Genomic DNA, 6,708 nt, shown 5'->3' with positions numbered 1-6,708 from the left:
AACCCCTCCAGATTCCGGAATGGAAATGGGACTCCGTAGGAATGGACTTTATCACCGGACTGCCCAAATCCAGCAAAGGCAATGATTCCATATGGGTAGTGGTCGATAGATTGACCAAGGTCGCCCATTTCATCGCCGTCAAAACCACCTATCAAGGCCCAAAGTTAGCGGAACTTTACATCTCCAGAATAGTCGCTCTGCACGGAACCCCCAAATCGATAGTGTCAGATAGAGGATCACAGTTCACCTCAAGGTTCTGGCAGAAAGTGCATGAAGGACTAGGCACTCGCCTAAATTTCAGCACCGCCTATCACCCTCGGGACCGACGGACAGACCGAGAGAGTAAACCAGATATCGGAAGACATGCTTAGAGCATGCGTACTGGAATACGGATCCAAGTGGGAAGACTGCCTACCTTACGCAGAATTCTTTTACAACAATAGTTACCAAGCCAGCCTACAGATGGCCCCCTTTGAAGCCTTGTACGGAAGGAAGTGCCGTACCCCCCTGAACTGGTCAGAAGTCGGAGAGAGCCAAGTTTTCGGCCCAGACGTTCTTCGTGAAGCCGAAGAGAAAGTCCACAAGATCCGAGAGTACCTCAAAACGGCGCAATCCAGACAGAAGAGCTACGCCGACAAGAGACGTCGGGAGATGACCTTTGAGATCGGAGATTTCGTCTATCTCAAAGTATCCCCCTTGAAAGGAATGCAAACGTTTCAGTTGAAAGGAAAGCTTGCACCTCGCTATGTAGGACCTTTCCAAGTCCTCAGCCGCCGACGTGAAGTATCTTATCAACTGGAGTTGCCTGAAGAAATGTCGGCTGTGCACGACGTGTTTCACATCTCACTTCTCCGGAAATGCCTTGAAGTCCCGGAGAAGACCGAAGTGTTCAAGAACATCGATCACCGATCGGTGGATATCAACAAGGATCTGACGTACCGCGAAGTGCCGATTCGCATCTTGGAAGAAGCTTACCGAACCACCCGCACCCGAAGCATCAAGTTTCTGAAGATCCAATGGAGCAATCATACCGAGGATGAAGCCACATGGGAACGCGAAGACTTCATGAAGAAGGAGTACCCAGATCTCTTTAGTACCTAACTTTCTTTTCGATCTCGGGACGAGATCTTTTGTAAGGGGGAAGGGTTTGTAACACCCCAAGTTTCAATAAAAAGAAAGTTTTTACTTGTTTTCTAAATGAGTTACTTTTATAGTTAACTTTGGTCAAAATACAAGTTGGTTATTAGAGTAGTGAGTTAGTCTCTTCCAAGCAAACCAAGATAGCACCCCTCATGAATTAGAGCTAGTGCTAATGAACTAAACTTGACTACTCTAGATGGGAACAATGTGATTTTGAAATGAATTTGAAACCTTGGAATGATGATGCATTCCATTGAATGATTTTTGAAGGTGAATATGACCAAGAGAAGATGGTGATTTTTTGATAAAACATGATGTTGGTTTGAATGCGATACCTTTCCAATTATTAAGTACCCCCACAATACCTGATTATGGGTAGGGCTTAACTGGAAGTTTATGCGTCTTAGTATGGGTTCCCTCTAAACAAGCGTCATCGGGGTTATGCCGAAAGCTGCCTCTACCACAAAAGAAACGATATGATATGATGCGAAATGAGGTGAATGTCCGGCCCAAGCCCTGTGCAGTTCCCAGGCTGATAGTTGGTCTTCACTGGGAGGCCAAGCTCATGGGGAGAGGTGCTCATACTAGGATTTGTAAGTGAAAGGTTATGGTTGATGATCCGCGTACTGTGTTACGATGATTCGGGGAAATCCCGACGGATGAAATCAAATGTTGTGGCACAAGTGTGCAACCTCTGCAGAGTGTAAACCTATTCGAATAGCCGCGTCCACGGTTACGGACGGTTGGAAAGGCCATACAGTTTCCGATGTCATATATTTGAAAATGATGTTGAAAGATGATGGTGAAATGACTTATGGTGGATTGAATTGAAATCACCACTTGAATGGTGGGAATGACACTAATGTTCCCACTTGAGTTAGTTAGCACTTGAACAAGCTTTTTCTCAATCTTTGTGAACTAAAACTAGCTTTATGCAAATAAACTAGAGCTTAGTAAACCATACTAGATTGTCTAGCACTTACAATAGTATTAGTTTGCGAGTACTCAACGTACTCACGGCTTTGTCCCTGGCTATTCAAATGGCCAGAGTATGAAGAGCACCAAGGAGATGACCAGCAGGACGCCTACGACAACTAAGCACCTTCCGACGTCAAGCGTTGGCCTGTGGACTAGAGAGTCCTTGTATCTTACGCTTCCGCTATGTTGAACTATGAACTTGTGTTTGTTCGTTGATCAGTAGATCAACTATTCGTGTAATATGGATCATGTGATTCCAATTTGTAAGACTTATGGTTTGTAATGAATGATGACTCGTGATACTTAACTATTATGCCTCGCAACAACAATATTCCTGGGATTGCGATGTATGACATAATAGGCTACCTTTCCGGTATAAGTGATTTATATGATCTCATGGTCATAAGGACTAGGTAACTATGTATCGAAAGCTTATAGCAAATAACTTAATGACGAGATCTTATGCTACGCTTAAATGGGTGTGTCCATTACATCATTCATATAATGATATAACCTTGTTATTAATAACATCCAATGTTCATGATTATGAAACTAATCATCCATTAATCAACAAGCTAGTTTAAGAGGCATACTAGGGACTTCTTGTTGTCTACATATCACACATGTACTAATGTTTCGGTTAATACAATTCTAGCATGATATATAAACATTTATCATAAACATAAAGATATAAATAATAACCACTTTATTATTGCCTCTAGGGCATATCTCCTTCAGGAGGAGTCCCAAGTGGACTCCCCCTTAGGGGGCCGGCCACCCCCCCATATGGGAGGTGAAACTCCCACCTTTGGTGGGAGTCCTAGCTTGGCTAGGTTTCCCCTCCATATGGAAGGTTTTTGGTTCGGGTCTTATTCGAAGACTTGGAGACCAACTCTTGGGGATCCACCTATATAATGAGGGGCCAAGGGAGGGGGCCGGCCACCCCAAGACCACAAGCTGGCCGCCCCCCTTGAAGTGGCCGACCACCCCCTCCCAAACCCTAGCCGCCCCCTCTCCTCCATATCTCCCGCGTTGCTTTAGTGAAGCTCCGCCGGAGTTCTCCACCGCCACCGACACCACGCCGTCATGCTGTCGGATTCAAGAGGAGCTACTACTTCCGCTGCCCGCTGGAACGGGAGGTGGACTTCGTCTTCATCAACAACCGAACGTGTGACCGAGTACGGAGGTGCTGCCCGTTCGTGGCGCCGGAACCGATCGTGATCAAGATCTTCTACGCGCTTTTGCAAGCGGCAAGTGAACGTCTACCGCAGCAACAAGAGCCTTATCTTGTAGGCTTTGGAATCTCTTCAAGGGTGAGACTCGATACCCCCTCGTTGCTACCGTCTTCTAGATTGCATCTTGGCTTGGATTGCGTGTTCGCGGTAGGAAATTTTTTGTTTTCTATGCAACGTTATCCTACAGTATAAAGTAGACTATCATAACTCACAAGTAGATTGGACATTCCTTTTTTTCAGTGTTGTTGCTATACAACCACTGGCTGGACCTCCTGAACTCCCAAGTCGCCTCCCCCCAGACGGCTCCGGAGGATCCCTCCTCCCCCAACCCTAAGAGGCCCTCTTCTCCTCCCTCTCATGGCCGTCATTGCCACCGATGCTGGCGGTGACGGCGGCGCCTAACTATCAGGTGCGGCGGTAGGCAGGGGAGGTGGTTCTCGCTGTTGTTCAGGGGAGTTGGTGGGCGGAGGCGGCCATGGCGGCACGGCTGGGCGTGGCCGGGGCCCGAGCGTCTCCACCGGATCGGAGACATGGAAGGAGTGGTGCGCCGCCGGTGCCCTCCGTGCGGTGGTGCTCTGCGCCGCCTCGATCCGATCTAGGGTTTCAGCCAAGATCTTGACCAGGTGAGTCTGGCCAGGTGCGGTCCTAGTGTTGGTCCTTTCCACACCGTCGGGCCGTGCTGGACTGCCCTCTCCATCTCTTCCGATCTGGTTGGTAGTTTACTGGCGGCGAGGGGCCGGGCTGCTAGTCTTGCGAATAATGGTGGTGGTCCTCGGATTCCTCTCGCACCAAGTGAAGATCGGTCGGAAGGTTCTTCCCACCGGGTTGGATGGATTGTCGTGTTCCGGAAGGCCCTGCAGGCGAAATTCATTGTGCGATCAATGCCTGAAGATTGTCGGATTGGGTGTTTTCGGTCGTGCACACCCATATTTTTTATCTGGTCGTTTGGTTTCAGAGGGAGCAAAGCTCTATTGGCTGTTAATATCATTGAGCTCGTTTTCTTTCCATGGTGGTGGCGGAGAAGGTCATAAAGCTGAGATCGGTGGAAGAGCAATGGTGATCGGATCTTGGTGGTGAGGTGGAATTGGTTTGGGCTTCATGACTTCAAACAACGACTTATATGTGGGGGCAACTAGCCAACTGCAAATGAGAAGTTCAGAGTTCTATCTTTCAGGGTGAAAATCAAAGGTCTGGCCTTAATTGGTTGTGCCTGGCAATGTTCTTGTTGAAGTCATTGTTTTGAGAGTGAAGACTTTCTTCACGGTGAAAAACCTAAGATCTATGATCGAGCGACGACAGCGTTTGTGCATTGTTTCCTTCTTGGAGGCGTCGCTTATGGAGAAACTGATCTTCTGGTGTTTTCTTGGTGGTGCAAATGTTAATGTTTCAAGTTTTCGATCTCTATAGCGGGACTTTTCTTTTTTTAGTTTTTTTGTGTGCATCCTTTATAACGTTAGGGCATGATGTTACTGCAGAGGCTAGGTGCAATTGGTATCTCCACGATATTAATATATGCTCTTTATATCAAGCTCCACTACCGACTACTCAATTTACGTACGTAGGAACACACCCTTAGCAAATACTCCATCTGTCTCATAAGAAAAGATGTATAAATTTTGTCGAAACTCAAATCATGTAAAGTTTAACCAAACTTGTAGAAAAATATTAGCTTTTATAATGTCAAATTAATCTTATTATATACACTATTAAATAAATTTTCGTACTATATATATGTAGTATTATAATTATTGATAGTTTTTTCAATAAAATTGACCGAACTTTACATGGTTTGACCTTTGATGAAAAATTTACGCCTCCTTTTTCGGAAAGGAGGTGGTACACGGCGTAGATGTCTTCCCATTCAGCACGTCATCCTAACATAAATGGTCAGCCTCGCCACCTTGGATAAGAGGAAGGGGATACGGATAAAGAATATCACAAGAAAACAAGTGATGGTCAAAATGTGGCAAAAAAGTTTGAATGAAGTAAAGATTGTCACAAGGTTGGTAAGAGTTGAAATATACTCCAAGATTCTATTAATTTCACCAAGTTAGAAAGGCTGCGTCGTGGCTAAGCCATCGAAATGGGAGCGGCACTGCGGCAGTCGTCGGCAGAGCGATCGGCAGCTGATTGGCTAGGGTGACACGACGAAGCTAGCTGACATAGTGACATGTCATCGCCAAAACAAAAACAAATCTGGTCTCACTACATGGCACTGTCAACTCTTTGTCAAATGCCCCGTTCACATCATCACGTGCTGTTAAGCGCTCTCTGTCTGTCTATGTTCGATTATTCAATGCCGTTCCGCCTGGAGAATAGATTAACTATAAAAGCGATGATGAACTAATCAATGAGCTCATGGACCTGTCTGACGCGTCAATTCGGTTTTTAATCTTAATTTGCCCACGATTCAAACTGACCCGCAACTAATACATACTCTCTCAATCCGCAAATAAATATACTTTTAACTCTTATCTAAAAATAATATCCAATTTTATTGAAATGATTAGCAACACATATATAACATCAAATTGGTATATGTTGTAATTTTTTTTGGTATAATATGAATCTACATTTAAAGACGGATGTAGTAATACTAAACGTTTTTGCTAGATCTCAGGCTGATCAAGAACTTGGTTGTAGCTCGGTCGACTGCTCCACCGTTGGGTCATTGCGCCGAGATTTGTGCTATGGCCCACCGTATCTCTTCCAGGTCCCCCTTCTTCCTTGGTATACTGAAAGCAATCGAAAGAGGAGGCTGAGGAGAGACTAGCAAGACCAGGGAAGACCACCGAGCCGGGCCGGTGACACCGTGGCTGTCCACGATGGAGACGGCGACTGCTAGCCGTGACCTGACCGAAAGCGGTGCTCGACACGGTAGCAATGGCGCCAACAAAGGCAAGGAAGGAGACCTTACAGTGGGGGAGGGGGTGCAGATCGTGGGCGCCGAAGATGAAAGGGATGGCAATGGAGTTTAGAGGGATAGATGGGGTGGCGACGAACTGATAAAGGAGGAGCTTGGGGCAGGGCAGGGCGGCCAGGCGTCACGGCAGCATACCAACCATGAGTTGGGAGGCCGGCAGTTCTGCCGGTGGTGGTTGTGGGGGCTCGCCGGAGGAGGAGAAAGCTACAGGGAAGGGTGGCAACGACACCCATTAAGCTCTAGCATAAATCTAGATGACCCAAGAGCTAGGTTGGTCCATACTAAATTAATGTCATAAATATTACCCCCTTCATTTTAAAAAAGATATCCCAGATTTATCTAAATTTAGATTTATCTAACTATCTATGACATTTTCATGGGACGGAGGGATTATTACATTTTCCTAAAATTGTCACTTAAAAATATTTAAGT

Source organism: Lolium rigidum, chromosome 1, assembly GCF_022539505.1.
Source record: "Lolium rigidum isolate FL_2022 chromosome 1, APGP_CSIRO_Lrig_0.1, whole genome shotgun sequence".
NCBI classification, from domain to species: Eukaryota; Viridiplantae; Streptophyta; class Magnoliopsida; order Poales; family Poaceae; genus Lolium; species Lolium rigidum.
This window is presented reverse-complemented; position numbering follows the sequence as displayed.